Source organism: Dendrobates tinctorius, unplaced genomic scaffold, assembly GCF_039654945.1.
Source record: "Dendrobates tinctorius isolate UK_male_01 unplaced genomic scaffold, ASM3965494v1 ptg000065l, whole genome shotgun sequence".
Lineage (NCBI taxonomy): Eukaryota > Metazoa > Chordata > Amphibia > Anura > Dendrobatidae > Dendrobates > Dendrobates tinctorius.
This window is the reverse complement of record NW_027361733.1, coordinates 2,380,845-2,395,539: the sequence shown is the minus strand read 5'-3', so window position 1 is coordinate 2,395,539 and position 14,695 is coordinate 2,380,845. Positions and strand designations below refer to the sequence as shown.

Genomic DNA, 14,695 nt, shown 5'->3' with positions numbered 1-14,695 from the left:
ATATATACCCCTCCTCACATGTAAAGCGCCATGTAATAAATGGCACTATAATAATAAATAATAATAATATATTACAACTGACACTTTTCTGCAATGGGGCAACTGGTTGGTGCTAGCTGAAGATGAAAGGTCTTCCATAGGCATCTTGTTTTCTTTTAAAGCATAACTAACATTTTTTGGTCCTTAAAAAACTTGTTTGAAAATGTCTTCAAAAGTTTAAAAATTGCTCTTAAATATCTATAGATTTTAACATCCTAAAAAGATATGATGCCAACATAAAAGAGACATATGGGAAATGTTCATTATGAACTGCAGTTTTTGAGAATTAAAAATTGGAGTTTTCCATATTGAATAACACGTACTACTAACATGAAGTACAATGGGTCACAAAAAAACTATTTCACAATCACTTAGAGAAGTATAATAATTCCAAAGTTATTCCTAAATAAAATAACGCAGGTCAGAATTCAAAACTGGACAAAACTGGCTGCAACTGTAAGGGGTAAAAGTGTCCATTAATCCCCATTATATATGCTTCCACTGGGATTCTGTTTTTCAACAAGACAGACAAACGGAGATTGCGTGAATCTTTCTTGTCCTGCTGAACACAAGGATCCCAACTTATTTCTTTTATTGTGCACTACAAGTTTTGGGCAAGTGGAAGTACTATTGTTCTATTGTTCTATTTGACATACGTTCTTTTATGAAATGTACAATTACAATTTAATGAAAAGCTACCAAAAAGAAAAACAATTAAGATTCTGATACAGTGTACTAAAGTTATAAAAAAAAGTTGTTCCTTGTAAAAAATGAAATTTTAATATTGAATCCTGCTTTTGTAATATTTACCTGGGAGATGTTGTAGAGCTGGCGAGTGTCGTTGGGTTTAATTTTGGTCACACAGTCGTCTGAGGTCCCATTCTCTGGAATCTGGAACAGAAAATATAACATTATGTAATCAGCAGGAGAAATTGACCATGGTATGATTGTGCCTTGTGCGCCACCTTTAGCTGCACTGCTGCAGGTGACCACAGGAAAGATAGAGGACGCAAGCGCCAGAGGCTCACCATGGTATGGAACTTGTTAAGCATCTGGATGGAAAGATCTTTGTGATTGTCTTGGAGCCATACGCAGCTCTTGGAGTAGACAATGGTACTGGCACAGAGAAGGAGAAGGAACGTCCAAGTATTGGCTGGAGACATGGTCAGTAGTCAGAAGGTTGTTGTCTCCTCTGTCCTGGTGATATTTTTGCTTAGAATTGGGCTCCATCTTCACAGTTATATTCCAAAAAGAATATGGATGTCACAAAAGTGGAAAGTGAATTAAGTCTATGGGATCTCCCTATCAGTTTTAGTTTCCTTCTAGCAGAGAATTTTTTTGACTGCTTACTTACTGATTGTGGAGACATCTAGTGGTGAAGTCAAGGAGAACTTCCAAAAATCCTGAACATGAATATGTGCACACTACATCATTTTCAGGCAGATTCCACAGCGGAAGTGTAATAGTAGGAAGTGCTTGTTTTGTATGCTCCAGCTATTTTGGGTGAAATCTCCTAGACCGGATGGGATTGTATTTACATTACAAGACCTTTTCAGACGAGCTTTCTCCCCGCATGGTTAGATTGTTAGATTGTTTACCACCTTTTTGGAAGGCTCTCCCATCCCGGACTTGTTATCACACTCCTACTTATTTCTCATCCCAAAATCAGGGAAAACCCCCTTGGATTGTTCAAATTATCATCCAAATGCACTGCTAAACTCTGATCTGAAAATTTTCACTCACATACTGGCCAATAGGCTTAACTGTTGGCTTCCTCAGCTTATTAACAAGGATCAAGTAGGTTTTGTCCTTAATCGCCAAGGAGAGGATAATACCATATATTGCATGGTATTGTGGGGACATTATACTGTATGGAGCACTAAGTGAGGCCATTATACTGTATGGAGCACTGTGTGGAGCCATTATACTGTATTGAGCACTTTTTGTAGCTATTATACTGTATTGAGCAGTATGTGGGGCCATTATACTGTATGGAGAGTTTTTGTAGCCATTATACTATATGGAGTTCTATGTGCGACTGTTATACTGTATGGAACACTACCTGTTGCCGTTATATTGTATGGAGCACTAAGTAGGGCCAGTATACTGTATGGATGACTATGTTGGGCCCATTATACTGTATGAAGCACTATGTGTTGCCATTATATTGTATGGAGGACTATGTGGGGCTATTATACTGTATGGAGCACTATGTTGTGCCATTATATTGTATGGAGGACTATGTGGGGCACATTATACTGTTTGGAGCACTTTTTGGGGCTCCATACTATATGGAGGACTGTGTGGGTATTACAGTTGGAGAAACATATTGTAATGGATCACCATTCTTTGTCGGGGGATCGAAGGAGGGGGGTATGGTAGAGTCATCACATCGTACATGTGGGGGGTACTGTGGAGGGATTCACTGTGGAGATGTCATACTGTATATTGGCGCACTTTTGTTTGCATTATGCTTTATTATCTGTATTATTCAAGGTTTTTTTTTATCATTTGTCATTACATATTTAAATTAGGCCATATGCCTTTTCCTGCTCTAACATAACATTATATTATTACAATATTTTATTATAAGATCTATTCATTAAAATGTACTATGTTCGTTGGACAACTCCTTTAAGACTGTTTTCATATGAAAATGTTCATTATTATAATTGATGATAAGGAAAAACTTCCTCAGTTGCGGAACATTTTTAATATATTTCAAGGTTGGCCTGCAAATTTGTCCAAGGTTTTAATTTTGTCCCTCTGCAAAATTAAGTGTCACACCTTTGCTCTAGTGGTAGGGACTTCCCTGTTGACAGGTGTCTCTTTGGAGAAAGAAACTTGTTTGGTGGTAGAAGAATTTAGTGCTAGGGGCCTCTCTGGTGGTAGAAGCCTTTTTGGTGGCAGTAATGGTTGGTGATAGAGGTTTCAACTTGTAGGGTCATCTCTGATGGTAGGGGCTTCTGTGATGACAGCGGACCTACCTGATGATAAAGGTCTCTATAATGGGAGACTACTTCTTTGGTGGTAGGCACCTCTCTGGTAGATGAAATTTCTCTGATGGCATAGGTATCTCTATTGGTAGATGCCCCTCTTTTGTGGCAGGAACCTCTTTGGACGGTAGTAGAGATCTCTTTAGTGCAGTGTTCCCCAACTGCAGTCCTCAAGAGCTATAATTCTATCCTCCTGTCAATACTAAGGAAATCCCGAAAATATGATCTGTTGGACGTTCTTGAGGACTGAAGTTGGGTAAAACTGGTTTAGTGGTAAAGGCCATTCTGGTGGCACATACCTGTTTGATGGTAGAAGTCTCTAATGGTACGTGCCTCTCTGGTGGTGCAAGACTCTTTGTTGGCAGGAACCTGTTTGGTGAAAGAGGTCTCTACACTGGTGGGGTCCTCTCTGGTTGCCTCCGCATCTCTGATGGTTGATGCTTCTTTGGTTACTAGAATGTCTTGGCTGGTAGAGTGGTAGGAGCCTCACCCGGGACAGAGACCTCTCTTGTGGTGGAGGTTTCTTTGGTGGCAGAAATCTCTTTTGTGTCAGAGGTCTTTCTAGTGGTTGAAGCCTCTCACTATAGAATCTGTGATTAAACATGTACATAGCTGTCCCCTCCTCAACTCTACCCTTATGCTGCAAGAAAATATTTCATCACATCACAGCATGAGTATGTTCTTACAGCCGTCATACAGCTGTCTATCTACAATAAGCATAAAATTTCACAGACATTGAAAATGAGACATTTTCAGTAACTTATACAACATTATAGAGTTTTATTGAGTGCACTCCTCCTTCCTTCATTGTGGTCAACAAGCAGGAAGAAAGGGAGTACCCTTTTCCTGGTGACTGTTTCGCTGCTTTCTCTGGGTGACGTGTTGTCTTTCTCTTGTGGAGAGTTTCTTGTCTTACAGAGACATAATTGGGTATTTGCCAGGCAGGGAATCCCCTTTTCCCGCTGCACATAGACTTTTTTTCAAGGTTTCAGTTTCGATTGCGAGGTTTAGTTTCCTTAGAAGATTTTATTTTCCTCTTAGTCAGCCTATCCTTCCTTCATACAGAAATTCCTATCCTGCATTTCATCACGCAGCACGTGAAGCCATCCAACCACCCTTCCCCTACTGTCAAGTTCTATGCAGTTAATTAGAGCTTGCATTGTCTTTGATATCATCATCATAAGTATTCTTATTAATGTTAGAAAATAGTAGAAAAAATGCAGCACTCACCCATAAGCTATAGTAAATGAAGTCCTTTATTCAACCATGCAAGGTATTTGGACACAGTTCATGGGACAAGCAGGTGCAGGAGGGTAGCGGGGAAGGAGATGGACGATGGCCGTTTCGCATTGTAGACACTTCCATGGGTCCAGGTCTTATTAATGTTGTATTGAAAAAAGCTAAGTAAATGTTGAAAAACAGAAAAAAAAAAAACACTCAGGACCCCCAAGCATAATAGATAACTGCTAGACAAGCGATCGTTCGGCTATCAGCGATCTCTGCAGACTCCTCCATACGCAAAATCAGTTGCTCTGCCGTGCAATCCCGTGTTCTTTACTAAAAAGCTGCTGCCAGACTCCTCTAGCAGTGGCTTATGTAACCGGCAACAAAAGAATCGGAAGTCGGAAATTAGCCATGAGTCTCCCATATATGTTAGACTGTCGATATCAGCACGTTTGGCCAACATTAATCTGATGTGTATGGATGTCTTTAAAATTCTCCAAAAGGACAAAAATTCTTATTATAGTTCTGCATAGACTGGACCATGGATGATAATGGTGATGAGAGAAAGTGTTACCTTTATCAACTAAACCTGTTCTGTCCAAATATCGGAAGATGGAGAAATACAATGATGAAGCCTGTAAAGCGCTGTAGAATTAATGGCACTATATAAATGAGTAAAATAAATAAAAAAAAACAAATTAATAAAATCCCCTTATCTGTAATGAAGAGACATAGTGAGGGAAAATGAAGGACAAGCACATAATTACTAATCCTCATTAAAAGGGAGGTTAAAGAGAATACATCATAAGAAAATGACCTATTGTTTAAATCATGTTTTTACATTATTATTTTTTTTAATTTGGCATTTTTTTCGCATATCACAATTTTTAAAATAATTAAACAAAACCCCATATTAGAAACCTTGCATTTTCACACTGGTCACAGGGGCTATTGTAGACTCATACTTTCAGTTCTTTCTGGAAGAGTTTTCAGCTGACTCTTAACCCTTTTCTTTCACAATGACCTTTGCCAAAGCTCATTAGATGCCCCAATACAAAATATTGGGTCAAAGAATGTTCATTGTATATTAGTGTTGTTTTGTAAAACTGCTGGTAGTTAAAGTCTGAACTGACCCTAGTGGCCAGTGTGAAGATTACTAATTTTAATTTAAAGGGAACCTGTCAGCACTTTTTTGGGCTACCAGCTAAAAATATTTAATTTAGTGTCACCTATACATTACACATCTACTCCTGATACCCCGACTCCCCATGTATCAACCATAAATACCTTTTATATTCCTCCTGCGCTGTATGTTAATATGTTCGGTCCGGTCCGATGGGCGTGTCTTCGTTTCCATCTCTCCCCCACTTCTCGCTTGCTCTACCCATTCCTTGCGGTGAATTTTGGCGATCGCGTAGGGTTTTTGCACGTGCGCATTCGAAAGGCATCTCGCTATGCCCAACTGTGGGCGAAGCCGAAAAGTGGTATTGTGCATGCGCCGGCTGGGAACACAGAAATGGCAGCAAAATACTTCCGGGCCATAGAAAGCAATCGTGTATGCCGGCGCATGCACAATACTGTTTTTCTACTTTGCCCACAGTTGGGCAAAACATACTGCACACGCGCAAGATGCCATTTGAATGTGCACGCGCGAAAACTGTACACAATCTGTGATATTCACAGGAAGGAATACGTACAGCAAGCAGAGGAGGGGGGAGACGGACACTAAGGCACGCCCATCGGACCGGACAGAACAGATTACCATACAGCGCAGGAGGAATAAAAAAGGTATTTATGGATGATACATGGGGAGTCAGGGGGTAACAGAAGTAGTTGAATAATGCCTATGTGACACTAAATTAAATTATATTTTTAGCTGGTAGCCCAGAAAAGTGCTGACAGGTTCCCTTTAACACAAAAACCTGGTCACATTTTGATGAAAGCTTCTCTTTTACTTAGGTTGTGTTCTCATGGTCCAGCTGAATTCCACAGCATCATAATTTGCTGCTTTGTTCCAGACCACTGTATGTTTTCCCTTCATTTATAGCCTGTTACAGTATGTTGATAGTTGGGTCAGTCAAACGGACAGACCAAACCTGGGCATACTGCGGCTCACATGTGGCTCTTTGGCTGTCTTGGTGCAGCCTGTGGACAGTGACAGCCAAAGGGCTGGATACATTGGCGCCCTGCATCTTGTGGCCGCCCTAAGTCTCAATTTCATTGTTATGGGCATCCTAGTTACGTAGATACCGGTGAAAAAAATGATGAAACAGGGAGCTGACCTCTTCCATCATTGAGCCTGTGCATCTGAGAGCGGAGAAGGCACAATGACATTATTACTTTGTGCCAGCTGTGCCTCCGTACACAGTGAAGACTGGAGCATTGGGGAAGCAGGGCTAGATTAATAGTTTTATTTTTATAATTGACCGTACATTGTGGGAAACTGTGGACACATAATACTGTGCAATGGGTGCTGTGTGGGGACATAATACTGTGCAAGGCGGCTGTGTGGGGACTTACTATTGTGTAAGTGGCTATGTGGGGACGTAATATTGTGCAAGTCGGCTGTGCGGGGACGTAATATTGTGCAAGGCTGCTGTGCGGGGACATAATGCTGTGCAATGATAAAGAAACTTGGCCAAGTTTCTTTATCATAAAATTTGGTTTGGGACCCTACTAGAGCACCATACCAGTAGTGCCACATCACAATGCTGTGCAAGGCAGCTGTGCGGTGACATAATATTGTGCAAGGTGGGTGTGTAGTGACTTACAATTGTGCAAGGCGGCTGTGTGGGGATATAATACTGTGCAAGTCGGCTTTGAGGTGACACAATGCTGTGCAGGAGGCTGTGTATGGACATAATACTGCAAAAGGCGGCTGTGCTGGAACATAATACTATGCAAGGCAGCTGTGAGGGGACATAATACTGTGTAAGGCTATGTTCCCATTAGCGTTCGGGGGCTCTACGGAGGGCTATGTACTTCCTCTGTTAAGCCCCACCTACTTCCGCATACTTCTGCATGCATTCTGCGTACCTATCTTTAACATTGGGTATGCAGGACATGCGGATGTATGCTGCTGCGTTGTTTTGATGCGCCTGCCGACCGCACGGGAACGCAACAAGTTGCGTTTTGCGCAGACGGGAGGCGCGTCAAAACGTCGCATCCGCATACATCCGCATGTCCTGTGTACCCAATGTTAAAGATAGGTACGCAGGATGCATGTAGAAGTATACGAAAGTAGGCGGGGTTTAACGGAGGAATTACGCAGCCCTCCACAGACCCCCCGAACGCAAATGTGAAATGTGAATGTTTTGCCACAGGTAGATCCATTCTTTTTTCTATTATTGTGTGACGATGAGCATTCATCCTTGTTCTAAGCTTTTGCCCTGTCTCCCCCACAACATTTTTGTATGATGGACCACGACATCAGGGATATGAAATTACTGGTATTGAAAGGTAACTTCACATCTCAGAGAGAGAGAAGAGTCTGTGAGTATAAATTTATGACGACCTTTGGCACTCTCAATGCTGGAATGAATGTGTCGCATGGATTTATGTCTTTTTACATCAATTAAGGAATTTGCTCCTAAAACCTTGTGGGGGCATCACAACACATTAGGAGACCCCAATCAAAGGACAATAAAACATCCGGACTCCTTATCTATGAACTGGTCCAATATCTATGTTTCTCCCTCCTCCATAGTCATAATTCTGCTTCATGTCACTTGTCTCATCTATTGCATTTTTTCTGTGCTGTATTGTGCATAAATATGTGACTTTTTAGATTTTGTATTAGTCTATGCCTGATGAAGAGACCTGAGTAGTCTCGAAAGCTTGCAATGTGTTACCATCTTTTCAGTTAGCCATTAAAAGGTATCAACCACTAAGGACTCTCAATTCTGAATATTTTTCTATCTACTGGCTAACACGGTACAAAGATATACCTCTTTCCTGTATCAAAAAGTTAATTTATTTCAGTTCTTCAATACGAAAAGTTAAACTTATATATTATATAGAGTCATTACAAACAGAGTGATCTATTTCACGTGTTTATTTCTGTTAATGTTGATGATTATGGCTTACAGCCAATGAAAACCAAAAATCATTATCTTAGTAAATTAGAATAATTAACAAAAACACCTGCAAAAGCTTCCTAGGCATTTAAAAAGGTCCCATAGTCTATTTCAGTAGGCTCCACAATCATGGGGAAGACTGCTGACTTGACAGATGTCCAGAAGGCAGTCACTGACACACTCGACAAGGAGGGTAAGCCACAAAAGGTCATTGCTAAAGAAGCTGGCTGTTCACAGAGTGCTGTATCCAAGCATATTAATGGAAAGTTGAGTAGAAGGAAAAAGTGTGGTAGAAAAAGGTGCATAAGCAATCGGGATAACCAGCCATGAAAGGATTGTTAAGAAAGGCCATTCAAAAATTGGCGGGAGATTCACAAGGAGTGGACTGCTGATGGAGTCCTTGCTTCAAGATACTGTGCAAGGGGACAGTGTGGAAACATAATACTATGCAAGGCGGCTGTGTGGGGATACAATACTGTTCAAGGAAGCTGTGTGGGGTCATAATGCTGTGCAGGGGGGCTGTGTGGGGACACAGTACTGAGCAAGAGGGCTATGTGGGGACATGATACTGTGCATGGAAGCTGGATGAGGACATAATACTGTGCAAGGGGGCTGTGTGGGGACATCATTCTGAGTGCGAGGCTGTGTGCGGACCTAATACTATGTAAGAGAGATGTGTGGAGACAATGTGTAGGGGGCTGTTTGGGCACAAGGATCACAAGAAGTAGTCTCATGGACTACAAACAGAGGGCGGATAACAGAGTGCCTCTTGTGGTCACATACAAGAAGAAGTGTACAAGATTGGTATTTATCTTCAAGCTATATTCCACAGTCTGAAAGAAATATTCCAGGAATTACGACTTCTTTCCTACAAACAGCTCTCTAACTTAAAGAAGTTGTCTACTACTTGGACAACTTCTTCTCATACTCCAAACTTGGTCCCACTAAAATAATGAAGCTTATACTCACCTCCTGTGCTAGCGCCTGGAATTCCTCTTCTTGTTCGATTTGTCCAAACAAGGGGACAGTGACGCCGGCGCTGATAGGGCGCTGCGGTCACATGTCACAACAACCCCTCAATATCCTCAGTAACGTGAGTACTGACACCGCTGGAACGGCACCGGCACGAGATGTGAGTACAGGTTTTTTCATTTTTTGGGCGCCAAACATTTAGATCAAGAAGGGTTTGTCCAATTAATCAGAAATGACCACTCATCACCATCAGAGATGGTCACATTCTCCTGAAACAATAAAAAAAATTAAGACTTGTACCCACATATTACCAACAAATACAGTCTCCGCATACCTAACACGAATCAGGACTAGACTGTAAATCATGGATTTCTTCCCATGTACATCCGCCAATGTGGTGTACATTATACAATGTATGAGAAAAGGAAGCAAAGACTACAAACAAGGATGAACCTATACAGGCACACAATGAAGAATGAGCTGGACAAACCAGTGAGAAAACATTTATCTGGACCTGGACACTTTATGATGGATTTAATCTATGCACAAATGTCCTATTGTAATATCTCATAAATGTTGTGCTCTAGTCTCAGTAATTAATTTGTAAACCCGCCTGAAGGAGCCTCTTTGCTCTAAAATCTTGCAAACATAATTCTTCTTGTTAGGCTGCTTTCACATATCAGTTTTTTGGCGTCCGCCACAATCCGTCGGATCGACTGATCCGTCGCAGATTGTGAAAATCTGAGGTGATGGATCAGTTTTTTCATCCGTTTCTTCCGTTTTTTATACGGATCCGTTTTTAAAAATGCCCACAGACAGATAGATAGATAGACAGATCTATAGATAGATAGATACCGTAGAAAGATAGATATGGGATCGATAGACTAGATAGATATATCTATGGATATATCCATAGATATATCTATCTTTTGATATATCTATGGATAGATCTAGATAGATAAATAATAGCAAGGCCAATGTTTATTAATGAACAATATTTTTTATTAAAAAAAAAAATGGCGTGGGCTCCCGCTCAATTTTCTGCGCCAGAGGGGAAAAGCTGATGGCCGGGGGCCAATATTTTTAGCCTGGGAAGGGGGTAATACCCATGGCCGCAGCTGTCTGCATAGCCTTTACTGGCTATTAAAATATGGGGACCCCCCAAAAAATGACGTGTGGTACCGCTATATTTTATAGCCAGAAAGGCTATGCAGACAGCTGTGGGCTAATATTCATACCCTAGGAAGGGGCCATGGATATTGGCCCCCCCTGGCTACATATACCAGCCCGCAGCCACCCCAGAAATGGTGCATCTCTAAGATGCGCCAATTCTGGCACTTAGCCACTCTAGCGGTGGCATATGGGGTAGTAAGGGGTTAATGTCACCTTGCTATTGTAAGGTGACATTAAGCCCTTAATGGAGAGGCATCAATAAGACACCTATCCATTATTAATCTTATATTAATAAAGGGTTAAAAAAAACACACACATAAGAATAAAGTATTTTAATGAAATAAAACACGACACATTTTTTCAAATTTTTATTTTACACCTATCCATTCGAAGCCCTCGATCACCTGCAAAAAAAACAAAAAAAACAAACCAACAATATACAATGTAATCCCATTAATAACGATTGTCCCACGACGATCTCCCCTATACAGCGGTCACATCAGCAGATATATCTATAGATCTATCGAATATCTATCTATAGATAGATATGAGATAGATATTAGATGTATATATGTATCTATCTATCTATCTATCCCATATCTATCTATCTATCTAGCTATCTATCTATCCAACATCTGTCTATTTATCTATCTATCTATCTATCTATCTATCTATCTATCTATCTATCTATCCCTTATCTATCTATCCATCTATCCCATATCTATCTATCCATCCATCTATCATCTATCTATCTATCTATCTATCTATCCCATATCTATCTAACTATCTGTCTATCTATCTATCTATCTATCTATCTATCTATCTACAGTATCTATCGATCTATCTATCTATCTATCTATCTATCTATCTATCTATCTGTGTGTGTAATGGAGTGTGGGTTGTACAAATGTTAAAGAGGAGGTTGGACCAGAAATGACAATACAAATCTTTTTCTTATGTTAAATAATATATCTTTATTTAGCTTACAAAAAAACGCATACAAATCCGCATGAAAAAAACGGATGTAAAAACGCATCAAAAACGCAGGTGACCTCAAGTGCAGATTTGGTGAAGATTTTACCTGCGTCAAATCCTGAGCAAGTCCTGATGCAATCCTAACCGTGGAAACATACCCTAAGGCTATGTGCCCACGTTGCAGAAATGTTGCGGAAATATCCACAGCATTTCCGCAACTCCCGCCGCGGGAAAAACACGGGAGTTGGGGAGGCTATGGGGGAATCATGTTGCACATGAGGAGGCTATGGGGGTATCATGCTGCACATGGGGAGGCTATGGGGGTATCATGGAGGCTGTGTGTGGCTCATGCCGTATATAGGGAGGCTGTGTAGGGCTCATGCCATATATAGGGAGGCTGTGTGTGGCTCATGCCGTATATAGGGAGGCTGTGTAGGGCTCATGCCATATATAGGGAGGCTGTGTAGGGCTCATGCCGTATATAGGGAGGCTGTGTGGGGCTCATGCCGTATATAGGGAGGCTGTGTGGGGCTCATGCCATATATAGGGAAGCTATGTGGGGCTCATGCCGTATATAGGGAGGCTGTGTAGGGCTCATGCCGTATATAGGGAGGCTGTGTAGGGCTCATGCCGTATATAGGGAGGCTGTGTGGGGCTCATGCCGTATATAGGGAGGCTGTGTGGGGCTCATGCCATATATAGGGAAGCTATGTGGGGCTCATGCCGTATATAGGGAGGCTGTGTAGGGCTCATGCCGTATATAGGGAGGCTGTGTAGGGCTCATGCCGTATATAGGGAGGCTGTGTGGGGCTCATGCCGTATATAGGGAGGCTGTGTGGGGCTCATGCCATATATAGGGAGGCTGTGTGGGGCTCATGCCATATATAGGGAGGCTGTGTGGGGCTCATGCCGTATATAGGGAGGCTGTGTGGGGCTCATGCCGTATATAGGGAGGCTGTGTGGGGCTCATGCCATATATAGGGAAGCTATGTGGGGCTCATGCCGTATATAGGGAGGCTGTGTGGGGCTCATGCCGCATATGTAGTAGGCTGTGTGAGGCTCATGCTGTATATAAGGTGCTGAGAGGGGTTCAAAGGTATATAGGGGGGTGTCAGCATACTTAATTATGCTCAACAATAAGTGATACAATTAATATTAATAAATTAATATTGAGTAGAATTAATTTCAAGTTATTAGCTCAGCCCTCCACAACAGTCATGGTCTCTCATGTGGTGCCTTGGGAAAATTAATTGCCCACCCCTGCCCCAGCCCCATCTACATCACAGCCCCCATGGATAAGATACTCAGAGACTGCCTGTCCCAGCTAGAGAGTGAGTTTATTCAATTCAAAGAGGAATTTTAAAGAAGCCAAGGTTAGAAAAATGCAAATGACCAACTGAAGGAGGAATTATCAAGGCTGAAAAGAGACCAGTGTGAAAAGACTTCAAAGACTGCAGGAAGAAAATGCATACCTCAAAGAAGAAATAACACGGCTAAAATCACCAAACCTGCAACATAAGCCAGAGAGGGTATGTTAAAATACAAGCAGTCCCCCAAAACCAAGGCCTGCACCAACCATGCCCCATCCACACAACAAATCAGGGCAACCAACATCCCCTGAACCCAACACTGCAAAGGAAAATTCTACCCTCATCCCAGCAATGAATATACAGCCTCATCTTCACAGCATCCCAGGGCAACCAACAGCCAAGGGCACACAAAAAAAGTAACATCCCAAATGAAACACCGGACTCTGATATTGTCCTAATAATAGACTCAAACGGGAAATACCTGGACACTAAGGGGCCCGTCACACATAGCTAGATCGCTAGCGAGATCGCTGATTTTGTGACGCATCAGTGATCTCGCTGTGTGTGGCACACATCAGCGACCGGCCCCCCCGCCAGGTATCGCTGATCATGCAGGAATGTCCTGGGCCATTTTTTGATTGTTGGTCTCCCGCTGGCCAGCACGCAGGGTGTGACGGGACCCTAAGAGACAGTGACCCAAGGTCTATCAAAACTTGCAATAGCTGCCCAGCAAAAATTTACCAGATCAAAAATAATCCTGTCTGCCGTGCTTCCAAGGAAAGACATAGACCAACAGGTAACAGCAAATCAACTCAGAGCTGGCCACCAGTATCACCTTAACACCAAACATACAACTGGCAAGACACTCAGCGCCGACTGCCCCCGCCGCCGCAATGATGGAGAAGAGAGCGTCAGCTGATGCTCCCTCTCCCATCATTCCCGACTCTGCTTCTGCCACAGCGGGTGCGCAATGAAGTCATCGCGCTCTCACTGTGTGCCAGACAGAGCAGGAGACAGGAGCCGGGAGCAGCCAGAAGCCAGCAGTGCGGGCAAGAGGAGAAGGTGAGGAGTGTGTTTTTTTTAATATATCAGTGTAAGTACTGGACTGTGGGACCATTCTCGGGGGGGGGGGGGGGGGGGGGGCGCTATATACCATGGTGGGCTGGGCTGCTGTATACCATGGTGAGCTGTGCTGCTATATACCATGGTGGGCTGTGTTGCTATATACCATGGTGGGCTGTGTCGCTATATACTGTACCATGGTGGGCTGTGCTGCTATATACCATGGTGGGCTGGGCTGCTATATATCATGGTGGACTGTGATGCTATATACCATGGTGGGCTGTGTTGCTATATACCATGGTGGGCTGTGATGCTATATACCATGGTGGGCTGTGCTGCTATATACCATGGTGGGCTGTGTTGCTATATACCGTGGTGGGCTGTGTCGCTATATACTGTACCATGGTGGGCTGTGCTGCTATATACCATGGTGGGCTGTGCTGCTATATACTGTACCATGGTGGGCTGTGTTGCTATATACTATGGTGGGCTGTGCTGCTATATACCATGGTGGGCTGGGCTGCTATATATCATGGTGGACTGTGCTGCTATATACCATGGTGGGCTGTGTTGCTATATACCATGGTGGGCTGTGTCGCTATATACTGTACCATGGTGGGCTGTGCTGCTATATACCATGGTGGGCTGTGCTGCTATATACTGTACCATGGTGGGCTGTGCTGCTATATACTGTACTATGGTGGGCTGTGCTGCTATATACCATGGTGGGCTGTGATGCTATATACCATGGTGGGCTGTGCTGCTATATACCATGGTGGGCTGTGTTGCTATATACCGTGGTGGGCTGTGTTGCTATATACTATGGTGGGCTGTGCTGCTATATACCATGGTGGGCTGTGCAGCTATA

At 42.7% G+C, this 14,695-nt stretch overlaps 1 long non-coding RNA gene across 1 annotated transcript in view; it reads right to left on the bottom strand.

Moving 5' to 3' along the window:
* The window catches only part of LOC141094663 (uncharacterized), a 66,427-nt gene that overhangs the window by 2,134 nt on the left and 49,598 nt on the right, over window positions 1-14,695 (bottom strand). The window contains exons 2-3 of the long non-coding RNA XR_012233150.1: window positions 4,266-4,435; window positions 850-930 (exon numbers count right to left, since the gene is read on the bottom strand). This is a non-coding gene — a long non-coding RNA (uncharacterized lncRNA). The remainder of the gene's footprint in view (window positions 1-849; window positions 931-4,265; window positions 4,436-14,695) is intronic.